Genomic DNA, 15,577 nt, shown 5'->3' with positions numbered 1-15,577 from the left:
GATTATACATACCATACCTCTTACCCCTCACCCTCACCGATCACTAGCATTTCAAACTAAATTTATTTTAACATTTGTTCCCCCTATTATCCATTTTTATTCCATATATTCTATTCATCTGTTGACAAGGTAGATAAAAGGAGCATCAAACACAAGGCCCTCACAATCACACAGTCACACCATGAAAGCTATACCCTCACTCAATCATCATCAAGAAACATGGCTACTGGAACACAACTCCACATTTTCAGGCAATTCCCTCCAGCCTCTCCACTACATCTTGAATAACAAGGTGACATCTACTTAATGCATAAGAATAACCTCCAGGACAACCTCTCAACTCTGCCTGGAATCTCTCAGCCACTGACACTTTGTCTCATTTCACTCCTCCTCCCCTTGGTTGAGAAGGCCCCCCCAATCCCTTGATGCTGAGTCCAAGCTCATTCTAGGGTTTTTCTCAATCCCTTGATGCTGGGTCTCAGCTCATTCCAGGCTCTCTGTCCCACATTGCCAGGAAGGTCCACACCCCCGGGAGTCATGTCCCACATAGACAGGGGGAGGGTGGTGAGATTTCCTGTTATGCCTGCCAGAGAGAGAGGCCACATCTGAGCAACAAAAGAGGCTCTCTTGGGGGTGACTCTTAGGCCTAAATTTTAAGTAGACTTACCTACCCTTTGTGGGGTTAAGTTTTGTATGAACAAACCCCAAGATTGGGGGCTCAAAGCTGAGCATCTTTTCATGTGCTTTTTAGCCATAGGTATTTCTTCTTTGGAAAAATGCTTATTCATATCTTTTGTCCATTTTTAAATTGGGTTGTCTTTTTATCGCTGAGTTATAGTATATCTTTACATATTCTCGATATCAAACCCTTGTCAGATATATGTGGTTTACAAATATTTTCTCCTATTAAGTCAGTTGCCTTTTCACCCTTTGACAAAGACTTTTTAAGCACCGAAGAACTTGATTTTGAGGAGATCAAATTTATCTATTTTTTCTTTCATTGTGCTTCCTGTGTAAAGTCTAAGAAACTACCACCTATCATTAGATATTGGATATCTTTCTCTATGTTCTCTTCCAGGAGGTTTGGTTCTTATATTTAGGTCTTTGATCCATTTTGAGTTGATTTTTGTATACAGTGTGAGATAGCAGCCCTCTTTCATTCTTCTGGTTATGGATATACAGTTCTCCCAATACCATTTATTGAAAAGACTGTTTTATCCCAGTTGACTGGGCTTGGGAACCCTGTCAAAAGTCAATTGACTATAGACCTTGGGGTCTATTTCTGAACTCTCAGTTAAATTCTGTTGATCAATATGTCTATCTTTATGCCAATATTGTACTGTTTTGACCACTCTGGTTTTATAATATGCTTTAACATCAGGAAGTGTGTTACCTCCCACTTCATTCTTCATTTTGAAGAAGTTTTTGGCTATCTGAGTCCCGTTATCCTTCCAAATAAAATTGATAATTAGCATTTCAATTTCTGCAAAATAGTCTGTTGGGATTTTGATTGATATTGTATTGAACCTGTACAACAATTTGGGTAGAATCAATGTTTTAATAACACCTTAGCCTTCCAATACATGAACACATGAATGGAAATGTCTTTCCATTTATTATCATCTTCGATTTCTTTTAGGAATAATTTGAAGTTTTCTGTGTACATGTCCTCTACATGCTTAGTTAAGTTTATTCCTAGATATTTGATTCTTTTAATTGCTATTGTAAAGGGAATTTTTTTTTCTTGGTTACCTCCTTGGATACCTCATTACTAGTGTGTAGAAACACCATTGATTTTTTTTGGGGGGGGGGAATAGGCAGGCTCTGAAAATCAAACAACACAATTGAGTTTTACATGTTGTTCTACTACACCATTTTGCAGAATATGCTTATTATCTCAATAAGTTTTGCTGTCCTTTTTCAGGATTTTCTAAACATAAGATCATGTCATTTGCGAATGGTGACAATTTTACTTCTTCCTTTGCAATTTGAATATTGTTTATTTCTATTTCTTGCCTAATTGCTCTAGCTAGAACTTCTAGCACAATGTTGGATAACAGTGGTTTCAGTGGGCATCCTTGTCTTGTTCCTGATCTTAGAGGGAAAGCTTTCAGTCTTTCACCATTAAGTGTGATGTTAGCTGTGAGTTTTTCACATATGCCCTGATCATGTTGAGGAAGTTTCCTCCTATTCTTAATTTCTGAAGTGATTTTTCATGAGAGAATGCTATATAATTTTGTCAAATGCCTTTTCTGCATCAATTTAGATGGTCATATGGTTTTTCATTTTTTATTTGTTAATGTGGTATATTACATTAATTGTTTTTCTAGTGTTGAACCATCCTTGCATACCTGGAATAAAACTTCCTTGATCATGGTGTATAATTTTTTTAGAATGTTGAATTCCATTTGCAAGTATTTTGTTGATTATTTTTCATTCTATGTTCATTACAGAGATTGGTCTGAAGTTTTCTTTTCTTATAATATCTTTATCAGGCTTTGGTATTTTTTAAATGGAGGGTGCATGGGCCAGGAATTGAACCTGGGCCTCCTGCATGGTAGACAAGCATTCTACCATGAACCACCCATGCCTCCCATGCTTTGGTATTAGGGTACTATTGACTTCATAGAATTAGTTGGGTGGTGTTCCTCTTCTTCAATTTTTGAAAGAGTTTGTTCAGGAATAATATTGATTCTTCTTAGAATGCTTGGTAAAATTCTCCTGTGAAGCCATCTGGTGCTGGGCTTTTTTTTTTTGTTATTCATAGGTTTTTGTTTGTTTGTCTTTTTGTTGTTGTTCATATGCTTTTGATGACTGATTCAATCTCTTGTGATTTGTTTGTTGAAGTCTTCTATTTCTTCCCAAGTCAGTTTAGGTTGTGTGTTTTTAGGAAGTTGTTCATTTCATCTAATTTGTCCAGTTTGCTATACAGTTGTTCTTAGTAACCTCTTATGATCTTTTTGATTTCTTTGGGATACCCCCTTCTCATTTCAGATTTTATTTATTTGCAGCTTCTCTGATTTTGTTTTTCAATCTAACTAAGAGTTTGTTGATTTTATTGATCTTCTCAAAGAACCAAATTTTGGTTTTACTGATTCTCTTTATTGTTTTTTATTCTCCATTTCATTAATTTCTGCTCTAGTCTTTGTTATTTCTTTCCTTCTGCTTGCTTTGGGATTAAGTTGCTGTTCTTTCTGCAATTTGTCCAGTTGTTCAGTTATGTCATTTGTTTTAGCTCTTTCCTCATTTTTAATGTTGACACATAAGACTATAAATTTTCCTCTCAGCACTGCCTTTTCTGCAGCCCGTAAGTTTTGATAGATTATATTCTTGTTTTCATTTGTCTCAAGATATTTACTGATTTCTCTTGCAATTTCTTCTTTGACCCACTGATTCTTTAAAAGTGTGTTGTTTCATCTCCATATATTTGTGTATTATCCAGTTCTCCAATTTTTATTGATTTCCAGCTTCATTACAGTCAGAGAAAGTGCTTTGTATGATTTCAATCTTTTTAAATCTATTAAGGCCTGTTTTGTGCCCCAGCATATGGTCTATTCTGGAGAATGTTCTATGAGCACTTGAGAACAATGTATATCCTTTTGTTTTGGGGTGCAGTGTTCTATATATGTCTGTTAGGTCTAGTTCATTTGTCATAGTATTTAGATTCTGTTTCTTTTTGATCCTCTGTTTAGATTTACTATCTATTGGAGACAGTGGTATTATCAATATCTCCCACTATAATAGTACAGTCATCTATTACTCCACTTCAGTTTTCCCAGTATTTGCCTCATGTACTTCGTACTCCTTGACTAGGAGCATAGATATTTTCCACTGTTATTTCTTCTTGGTGAATTGCTCCTTTTATAAATATATAGAGACATTTTTATTTCATAACATTTTTGCATTTAAAGTCTATTGTATCTAATATTAGTATGCCTACCCCAATTTTTCTTGGTTACTACTTCTGTGGAATATCTTCTTCCATCCTTTCACTTGCAACCTATTTGTGGCTTTGGGTCTAAAATGGGTCTCCTGTAAACATCATAGAGATGGATCATTATTTTAAAATCCATTCTGCCAATCTGAGTCTTTTGATTGGGGAAATTTAATCCACTTACATTGAAAATTATTACTGTAAAGACAGTTCTTACTTCAACCATATTATCATTTGGTTTTTGTTGACAGTTATATTTTTCTCTCTTTTTATCTTTTATATTACCCTTACTAATACTCTTAAATTCTGTACCCTCTCAAGACAGAGAGGTACAGAATTTCCCTTTCAGCCAGCAGGACTCCCTGTACTAAGTACTTCTTGAAGGTTGACCCTCTTATTAATGAACTCTTTCAGGTTCTGTTGATCCATGAATAATTTTAAACGATTTTAATTGTATAAATAAATATACAAATCAAAGAAAGAAAAAAGCAACAGTTTTTAAAGCCCTCCTCAACATGTAGTTACAGGAAAGATCCCAGAGTTTGTCATGGGCTACCATACTATTATCTCAGATTTTTCCTCCTAGCTGCTCCAGAATACAGGAGGCTAGAAGGAATAATTATTTCTTTTGTCATCACAATAGACTTTTTTTTAAAAAAAGAATAACATATACAAAAAATCAATACATTTCAATGCAATATTTAGTTGTAGAACAGATTTCAGAGTTTGGTGTGGGTTATAATTCCACAATTTTAGGTTTCTACTTCTAGCTGCTCTGATACTGGAGACTGAAATATCCATCTAATGTTACAGCAGTCATACTCATTTCCTAGTCCACATCTCCCTGTCTGTGCACTCCTCAGACTCCAGGCTTTTGCATTAGGCTGTTTGCACCAGCCAGATGGTATCCAGTTCTCTGCTTCTCAGTTCCTCACATTTGCAACCAGCGCTGCCTAATGTGGTACAGAAGACTCCCAGGTCACTTACATGCTGGAATTGCTGTCTCAGTTGCCCTCCTGTCCCTTCTCTAGCTGTTCCTTGGAGCAGGTTTGAACTCAGTCTATCCTATTCTACCATCTTCCCAGAATGCCCATGCTTAACATTTTGAAGAGTCAGCACAGAGGTCATTGTGGCTAGACCACAGTGAGTGAAGAAGTTAATAGAAGATGAGGTCATATTATGTAAGGCCTTCAATGCCATTATTAGGATTGTTGTTTTTATTCTAAGTGGGATCCAAAACCAAGGGAGTGTTTTAAAAGGTGGAGTGACTAAATATGACATAGTTTTTTACAAGCTCATTCTAGCTACTCTGTGGAGAATAGTATATGGTTGGGCAATATGCTATTGTATGTAGTAGAGAGAACTGCTGTAACACTATTTAAATAATCCATGTGGTGAATGATAGTGCTTTGGGCCCAGGTGGTGGAGATACTGAGAAATGGTCAGATCAGGGATATATTTAGAAGATAGAACCAAAGGAACCTGCTGATGGATTAAATGTGAGGCATATGAGAAAGAAAGGGATAAAAGTTTTGGCAAGCAACTAAGAGGTTGGAAATGTTCTTTATTGGGGGGAAAATCAGAGAGTGGTCCTGGATACTTAGATAGAAACATTGACTAAGTGTCTAGAGCTCAGGGAGAGGTTGAAGCTGGAAATGTGAAACTGGATCTCAAAAAGAAGTAAGAAGAAAAAAAATGAAAAAGAAGTAAGAGTAGAGATATAGTTGTACAAACAACCACATAGGAAAGGGAGTTGAGAAAATGTAGGTGGAACAAAATAGGCAGAGTTCATTTCATAAGGAGGTATAGGGAAGTTCTTTTGCATTTGAGATTTCAGGGAAGAGATATAGAAAAACATGTATGGGTTTTTAAGCTATGAAGAACTCAGGATATTTGTAAAAGAGGATAAATTACTATAACCCATGTTCTAGTTTGCTAGCTACTGGAATGCAACACACCAGAGACAGATTGGCTTTCAATAAAAGGGGATTTATTTAGTTGATGTATAGTCAACTATATAAAGTATATAAACTATATAAACTATATAGACTATAGTCTTCAGAGGAAAGGCAGCTAACTTTCAACTGAGGTTCTTTCTTATGTGGAAAGGCACAGGGTAACCTCTGCTGGCCTTCTCTCCAGGCCTCTGGGTTCCAACAACTTTCCCCAGGGTGATTCCTTTCTGCATCTCCAAAGGCCTGGGATGACCTGTGAGGGCTGAGATGTGGTATGCTGAGCTGCTTGGGCTGTGCTACATTGAGCTCTCTCATTTAATCACCAGCCAATTAAATCAAACATCATTCATTATAGCAGGCACACCTGTATAATGTAATGAGCAACAGATGAGATTCACATACCATTGGCTCATGTCCACAGCAACAGAACTAGATACCTTCACCTGGCCAAGTTAACAACTGAATCTAACTACCACAACCCATATTCCTTTTATTGTTCTCTTTGTTCCCCTTTAAAATAATTTTATATATTTTATGTAATTTTATATACAATTTATATATTTCTTGTCATGAAACCATGCAATTTTTGTCTTCTGCTTTTTCTCATATAATGTTTTTTTTCATGTGGCTAGATTTTGAATGTCTATACCATTGATTCTTACTTTCATGCTATTTTTAAAAATAAACAAAAACCCTCTTTGTGCAATCTTTATGTATGTCTCAGATTCTGCTTAGACTTGTACCTCAGGGGTGAAATTTCTTTCAGAAGGATATGAGACTACCTCAGGCACCTGAATCACATTCTCACATTGCTTTTTAGAAAACGTATCCAGTTAACTTGAACACTAGTAACATGAGAATTTGTGTTGGTATTGGTTTTATGTGCATCTTCATTGGCATTGGATATTATTATTATTAAAAACTTAATTTTAACTTCCAGGCCAAGATGGCAGCTTAACAATGTGCGCATTTTAGTTCATCCTCCAGAACAACTACTAAATAACCAGGAACAATACAGAACAGCTCCTGGGGCCACATCAGTGACCGGACACACAGCATACCCCAGTGTGGACCAGCTGGACCATCTGTGAGCCCCCTTTTAACCGTGAGTTCCCCAAGCCATGGCAGCCAGTGCCTCTCCCCCACAGGCTGCTTCCCAGAGGGGAAAGGAAAGAGACTTTACCAGCAGCAGGGGATGAGCACACTCAAACTCCACTTGTGGAATTAATTCACAAATTCTGACTACCAAAAAAATAGGCCCCCAGCTCAGGTGAACCTGGTCAAAGTGGAGGTCACTCATTTTTGCCCTGGCACCAAGGGGGTAGGGCTGACAGAAAAAGAAAAAAAAGAAAGAAAAGAGGTTTTTTTGACTGTTTCTACAAAGCCTTGACTAACTTTGATAAATGGCAAGGCTTCTCAGGTTGCAATTACCCCAGGCATAGGGAGAAAGAAGCTCATTTGAGGGCTTGTCTGGAGACTGTACATTCCCCAGGGGAGGGGTGAAGCCCAACTCAGGTGGAATCCCTCCCTCAAGGAATTCAGACACCAGGGCTTGGTAATTTGAAGCCATTAAAATCAGCCTACAACCTCTCCTTTGTCTCCACCACGCCCTCAGCAGGGAGAATCTGCCAAAGTTAAAGGTACCACATCATCTTATGCTGGTGGGACCTGCAGGCAGACAAGCACCACATACTAGGCAGGATAAGAAAAACAGAGTCCAGAGACTTCACAGGAAAGTCTTTCAACCTGCTGGGTCTCACCCTCAGGGAAAACTGATGCAGGTGACTCTTTCCTCCTGATAGGAGGCCAGTTTGGTCTGGGAAAATCTGATTAGGGTCTATAATATGTAAGTAGACCCTCCTAAGTGTGTGTGTGTGGGGGAAGGCACCATACAAGCAGGGCAAGAAACAAGAAAAAAGAACTGAAAAATTCTCCTCTGTTAAACAAAACCTAAGCTAGAGGTCCAGATAAAGCTGAACTGAATGTCAAAGAACAGACAGACAACAAATTCATCCAGCAAGAAAACCCTAGGTAAAAGAAGTGAAAGAAATCTCCAGAATAAACTAATTAAGGTAATTAAATGTCTAGATGCCAGCAAAAAATAACAAATCACATGAGGAAAACTGCAGCTATGGCCCAGTCAAAGGAACGAACCAACAATTCAAATGAGATACAGGAGCTGAAACAATTAATCCAGAAAATATGAACAGACATGGAAAACCTCATCAAAAAGGAAATCAGTGAATTGAGGGAGGATATAAAGAAGGCAAGGAATGAACAAAAATAAGTCAGAAGTCTGAAAACAAATCACAGAACTTATGGGAATGAAAGGCACAGTACAAGAGATGAAAAAAACAACAGAAACCTACAATGCAAGATTTTAAGAGACAGAACATAGGATTAGTGAACTGGAGGATGGAACATCTGAAATCCAGCAAGAAAAAGAAAATACAGGGGAAAAAATGGAAAAATATGAGCAGGGATTCAGGAAATTGAAAGACAATATGAAGCACACGAATATACATGTTATGGGTGTCCCAGAAGGAGAAGAGAAGGGAAAAGCAGGAGAAAAACTAATGGAGGAAATTATAAATGAAAATTTCCCAACTCTTATGAAAGACTTAAAATTAAAGATCCAAGAAGGGCAGTGCAACCCCAAGCGAATATATCCAAATAGATGTACTCCAAGACTTTACTAATCAGAATGTCAGAGGTCAAAGAGAAAGAGAGAATCTTGAAAGCAGCAAGAGAAAAGCAATCCATTATGTTCAAGGGAAGCCCAATAAGACCATGGGTAGATTTCTCAGCAGAAACCATGGAGGCAAGAAGACAGTGGGATGATATATTCAAATTACTAAAAGAGAAAAACGGCCAATGAAGAATTCTATATCCAGCAAAATTGTCCTTCAAAAATAAGGGAGAAATTAGAACATTTTCAGACAAAAAATCACTGAGAGAATTTGTGACCAAGAGACCAACTCTGCAAGAAATACTAAAGGGAGCACTAGAGACAGATATGAAAAGACAGAAGAGAGAGGTGTGGAGAAGAGTGTAGAAAGGAAGACTATGAGTAAAGGTAAAAAGAAGGAGAGACTTCCGGAGAAGATGGCGGCTTAGTAAAACGCGCGGATCTTAGTTTCTCCACCAGAACAGCTACTAGGGGAGTAGAAACAATACAGAACAGCTCCCAAAGCCACGACAGAGATAAAAAAGACAGCGTACCCCATCCTGGAACGGCTGACTGGCTGAGAGAACCCACTCTGGTGAGATCGCCGAGGGGCGCGGGCTTCACCGGGCAGGGCAGCAAGCGGCTGGAGTCACTCCCTTGCCCCTTCCCAGGCTGGCTGGGAGAATTGGACAGGCAGTCCCCTCAAACCGCGGTGGCTGGCGTGCACACCACGTGCAGCCCCCCGGACCAACTGAGAGAATTGGATCGGAAATCCCCAGGCCGCGGAGAATGGTGACGGGGGGGGCCCGTCCAAACCGGTGACTCCCCGGGAATGGTGCACACTCCCGGGTGGGCCGCTGCGGCTGGCGCCCTCCCACCACGCTTGGCGCCCCGGGCTGACTAGGAAATTTGGACAGGCACTTTCCTGGGCTGCGGCGGCCAGCGACCCTCCCCGCGTTCGGACCCCGGGCCGGCTGGCACTCTTCCAAGCTGCTTCGGCTAGTGAACCTCCTGGACCGCGAGAGTTTTCCAAAGTTAAAGCACCCACAGCACCTTTTACTGGTGGGACCCGCAGACAAACCTGTGCCACGAGCGCCACCTACTGGGCAGGATAAAAAAAAAAAACAGAACCCAGAGATTTCACAGAAAAATCTTCCAAACTTTTGGATCCAACACCCAGGGAAATCTGTCTAAATGCGCAGATGCCAGCAGAAGATAACGGATCATGCTCAAAAAATTGAAAATATTGCCCAAAGGAACAAACCAATAGTTCAAATGAGATACAGGAGCTGAGACAATTAATGCTGAATATACGAACAGAAATGGAAAACCTCTTCAAAAACGAAATTGATAAATTGAGGGAGGACATGAAGAAGACATGGGCTGAACATAAAAAAGAAACAGAAAAACTGAAAAAACAAATCACAGAACTTATGGAAGTGAAGGACAAAGTAGAAAAGATGGAAAAAACAATGGATACCTACAATGATAGATTCAAAGAGACAGAAGATAGAATTAGTGATTTGAAGGATGGAACATCTGAATTCCAAAAACAAAAAGAAACTATCGGGAAAAGAATGGAAAAAATTGAACAGGGTATCACGGAACTCAAGGACAATATGAAGTGCACAAATATACGTGTTGTGGGTGTCCCAGAAGGAGAAGAGAAGGGAAAAGGAGGAGAAAAACCAATGGAAGAAATTATCACTGGAAATTTCCCAACTCTTATGAAAGACCTGAAATTACAGATCCAAGAAGTGCAGCGCACCCCAAAGAGATTAGACCCAAATAGGCATTCTCCAAGATACTTACTAGTTAGAATGTCAGAGGTCAAAGAGAAAGGGAGGATCTTGAAAGCAGCAAGAGAAAAACAATCCATCACATACAAGGGAAACCCAATAAGACTATGTGTAGATTTCTCAGCAGAAACCATGGAGGCTAGAAGACAGTGGGATGATATATTTAAATTACTAAAAGAGAAAAACTGCCAACCAAGACTCCTATATCCAGCAAAATTGTCCTTCAAAAATGAGGGAGAAATTAAAACATTCTTAGACAAAAAGTCACTGAGAGAATTTGTGACAAAGAGACCAGCTCTGCAAGAAATACTAAAGGGAGCACTAGAGTCAGAAACGAAAAGACAGAAGAGAGAGGTATGGAGAAGAGTGTAGAAAGAAGGAAAGTCAGATATGATATATATAATACAAAAGGCAAAATGGTAGAGGAAATATTATCCAAACACTAATAACACTAAATGTTAATGGACTGAATTCCCCAATCAAAAGACATAGATTGGCAGAATGGATTAAAAAACAGGATCCTTCTATATGCTGTCTACAGGAAACACATCTTAGACCCAAAGATAAACATAGGTTGAAAGTGAAAGGTTGGGAAAAGATATTTCATGCAAATAACAACCAGAAAATAGCAGGAGTGGCTATACTAATATCCAACAAGTTAGACTTCAAATGTAAAGCAGTTAAAAAGACAAAGAAGGACACTATATACTAATAAAAGGAACAATTAAACAAGAAGACATAACAATCATAAATATTTACACACCAAACCAGAATGCCCCAAAATACGTGAGGAATACACTGCAAACACTGAAAAGGGAAATAGACACAAATACCATAATAGTTGGAGACTTCTATTCACCACTCTCAACAATGGACAGAACATCTAGACAGAGGATCAATAAAGAAATAGAGAATCTGAATATTACTATAAATGAGCTAGACTTAACAGACATTTATAGGACATTACATCCCATAACAGCAGGATACACCTTTTTCTCAAGTGCTCATGGATCATTTTCAAAGATAGACCATATGCTGGGTCACAAAGCAAGTCTTAACAAATTTAAAAAGATTGAAATCATACACAACACTTTCTCAGATCATAAAGGAATGAAGTTGGAAATCAATAATAGGCAGAGTGCCAGAAAATTCACAAATACGTGGAGGCTCAATAACACACTCTTAAACAACGAGTGGGTCAAAGAAGAAATTGCAAGAGAAATTAGTAAACACCTCGAGGCGAATGAAAATGAAAACACAACATATCAAAACTTATGGGATGCAGCAAAGGCAGTGCTAAGAGGGAAATTTATTGCCCTAAATGCCTATATCAGAAAAGAAGAAAAGGCAAAAATTCAGGAATTAACTATCCATTTGGAAGAACTGGAGAAAGAACAGCAAACTAATCCCAAAGCAAGCAAAAGGAAAGAAATAATAAAGATCAGAGCAGAAATAAATGAAATTGAAAACATGAAAACAATAGAGAAAATCAATAAGACCAGAAGTTGGTTCTATGAGAAAATCAATAAGATTGATGGGCCCTTAGCAAGATTGACAAAAAGAAGAAGAGAGAGGATGCAAATAAATAAGATCAGAAATGGAAGAGTAGACATAACTACTGACCTCACAGAAATAAAGGAGGTAATAACAGGGTACTATGAACAACTTTACGCCAATAAATACAACAATTTAGATGAAATGGACGGGCTCCTGGAAAGACATGAACAACCAACTTTGACTCAAGAAGACATAGATGACCTCAACAAACCAATCACAAGTAAAGAAATTGAATCAGTCATTCAAAAGCTTCCTAAAAAGAAAAGTCCAGGACCAAATGGCTTCACATGTGAATTCTACCAAACATTCCAGAAAGAATTAGTACCAACTCTCCTCAAACTCTTCAAAAAAATCAAAGTGGAGGGAAAACTACCTAATTCATTCTATGAAGCCAACATTACCCTCATACCAAAACCGGGCAAAGATATTACAAAAAAAAGAAAACTACAGACCAATCTCTCTAATGAATATAGATGCAAAAATCCTCAATAAAATTCTAGCAAATCGTATCCAACAACACATTAAAAGAATTATACATCATGACCAAGTAGGATTCATCCCAGGTATGCAAGGATGGTTCAACATAAGAAAATCAATTAATGTAATACACCATATCAATAAATCAAAGCAGAAAAATCACATGATCATCTCAATTGATGCAGAGAAGGCATTTGACAGGATTCAACATCCTTTCCTGTTGAAAACACTTCAAAAGATAGGAATACAAGGGAACTTCCTTAAAATGATAGAGGGAATATATGAAAAACCCACAGCTAATATCATCCTCAATGGGGAAAAATTGAAAACTTTCCCCCTAAGATCAGGAACAAGACAAGGATGTCCACTATCACCACTATTATTCAACATTGTGTTGGAGGTTCTAGCCAGAGCAAGTAGACTAGAAAAAGAAATACAAGGCATCAAAATTGGAAAGGAAGAAGTAAAACTATCACTGTTTGCAGACGATATGATACTATACGTCGAAAACCCAGAAAAATCCACAACAAAACTACTAGAGCTAATAAATGAGTACAGCAAAGTAGCAGGTTACAAGATCAACATTCAAAAATCTGTAGCATTTCTATACACTAGTAATGAACAAGCTGAGGGGGAAATCAAGAAACGAATCCCATTTACAATTGCAACTAAAAGAATAAAATACCTAGGAATAAATTTAACTAAAGAGACAAAAAACCTATATAAAGAAAACTACAAAAAACTGCTAAAAGAAATCACAAAAGACCTAAATAGATGGAAGGGCATACCGTGTTCATGGATTGGAAGACTAAATATAGTTAAGATGTCAATCCTACCCAAATTGATTTACAGATTCAATGCAATACCAATCAAAATCCCAACAACTTATTTTTCAGAAATAGAAAAACCAATAAGCAAATTTATCTGGAAGGGCAGTGTGCCCCGAATTGCTAAAAACATCTTGAGGAAAAAAAACGAAGCTGGAGGTCTTGTGCTGCCGGACTTTAAGGCATATTATGAAGCCACAGTGGTCAAAACAGCATGGTATTGGCATAAAGATAGATATATCAACCAATGGAATTGAATAGAGTGCTCAGATATAGACCCTCTCATCTATGGACATTTGATCTTTGATAAGGCAGTCAAGCCAACTCACCTGGGACAGAACAGTCTCTTCAATAAATGGTGCCTAGAGAACTGGATATCCATATGCAAAAGAATGAAAGAAGACCCATGTCTCACACCCTATACAAAAGTTAACTCAAAATGGATCAAAGATCTAAACATTAGGTCTAGGACCATAAAACAGTTAGAGAAAAATGTAGGGAGATATCTTATGAATCTTACAACTGGGGGTGGTTTTATGGACCTTAGACCTAAAGCAAGAGCACTGAAGAAGGAAATAAATAAATGGGAGCTCCTCAAAATTAAACACTTTTGTGCATCAAAGAACTTCATCAAGAAAGTAGAAAGACAGCCTACACAATGGGAGACAATATTTGGAAGTGACATATCAGATAAAGGTATAGTATCCAGAATTTATAAAGAGATTGTTCAACTCAACAACAAAAAGACAGCCAACCCAATTACAAAATGGGAAAAGACTTGAACAGACACCTCTCAGAAGAGGAAATACAAATGGCCAAAAGGCACATGAAGAGATGCTCAATGTCCCTGGCCATTAGAGAAATGCAAATCAAAACCACAATGAGATATCATCTCACACCCACCAGAATGGCTATTATCAACATAACAGAAAATGACAAGTGCTGGAGAGGATGCGGAGAAAGAGGCACACTTATCCACTGTTGGTGGGAATGTCAAATGGTGCAACCACTGTGGAAGGCAGTTTGGCGGTTCCTCAAAAAGCCGAATATAGAATTGCCATACGACCCAGCAATACCATTGCTGGGAATCTACTCAAAGAACTTAAGGGCAAAGACACAAACTGACATTTGCACACCACTGTTTATAGCAGCGTTATTTACAATTGCAAAGAGATGCAAACAGCCAAAATCTCCATCAACAGAAGAGTGGCTAAACAAACTATGGTATATACATACGATGGAATATTATGCAGCTTTAAGACAGGATAAACTTATGAAGCATGTAATAACATGGATGGACCTAGAGAACATTATGCTGAGTGAGTCTAGCCAAAAACTAAAGGACAAATACTGTATGGTCCCATTGATTTGAACGGACATTCGAGAATAAATTTGGAATATGTCATTGGTAACAGAGTCCAGCAGGAGGTAGAAACAGGGTAAGATGATGGGCGATTGGAGCTGAAGGGATACAGACTGTGCAACAGGACTAGATACAAAAACTCAAAAATGGACAGCACAATAATACCTAATTGTAAAGTAATCATGTTAAAACACTGAATGAAGCTGCATCTGAGCTATAGGTTTTGTTTTTACTGTTATTACTTTTATTGTTTTCTCTATATTAACATTCTATATCTTTTTCTGTTGTGTTGCTAGTTCTTCTAAACCGATGCAAATGTACTAAGAAATGATGATCATGCATCTATGTGATGGTGTTAAGAATTACTGATTGCATATGTAGAATGGTATGATTTCTAAATGTTGGGTTAATTTCATTTTTTCTGTCAATTAAAAAAAAAGAGAGAAGGGGTAATTGGAGCTGAAGGGATACAGACTGTGCAACAGAACTGGATATAAAAACTCAGAAATGGACAGCACAATACTACCTAATTGTAATGCAATTATGTTAAAACATTGAATGAAGCTGCATGTGAGGTATAGGTTTTTTTTCTCTGTATTTTCATTTTAATTCTTATTCTGTTGTCTTTTTATTTCTTTTTCTAAATCGATGCAAATGTACTAAGAAATGATGAATATGCAACTATATGATGATATTAAGAATTACTGATTGTACATGTAGAATGGAATGATTTTTAAATGTTTTGCTAATTTTTTTTAACTAATAAAACAAAAAGAAGGAAAACTAGATATGACATACAAAATCCAAAAGGCAAAATAGTAGAAGAAAGCATTACCCACCCAGTCATAACACTAAATGTTAGTGGATTAAACCCCCCAATCAAAAGACAAAGACTGGCAGAATGGATTAAAAAACAGGACCCATCTATATGCTGTCTCTACGCAAAAGACATGAGGGCAAGGACACAAATGGACATTTGCACACCAATGTTTATAGC

The 15,577-nt window shown here is 37.7% G+C and overlaps 1 non-coding gene across 1 annotated transcript; it reads right to left on the bottom strand.

Annotated features, from left to right (window-relative positions):
- Positions 1-2,520: 2,520 nt before the first annotated feature.
- Positions 2,521-2,590, bottom strand: TRNAG-ACC (transfer RNA glycine (anticodon ACC)). The gene has a single exon. It is a non-coding gene; the product is annotated as a tRNA-Gly (tRNA).
- Between the last annotated feature and the right edge of the window lie 12,987 nt (positions 2,591-15,577).

Source organism: Tamandua tetradactyla, chromosome 16 (assembly GCF_023851605.1).
Source record: "Tamandua tetradactyla isolate mTamTet1 chromosome 16, mTamTet1.pri, whole genome shotgun sequence".
Taxonomy (NCBI): Eukaryota; Metazoa; Chordata; class Mammalia; order Pilosa; family Myrmecophagidae; genus Tamandua; species Tamandua tetradactyla.
Note: the sequence above shows the minus strand (reverse complement) of the source record. Positions and strands in the feature narration are given on the sequence as shown.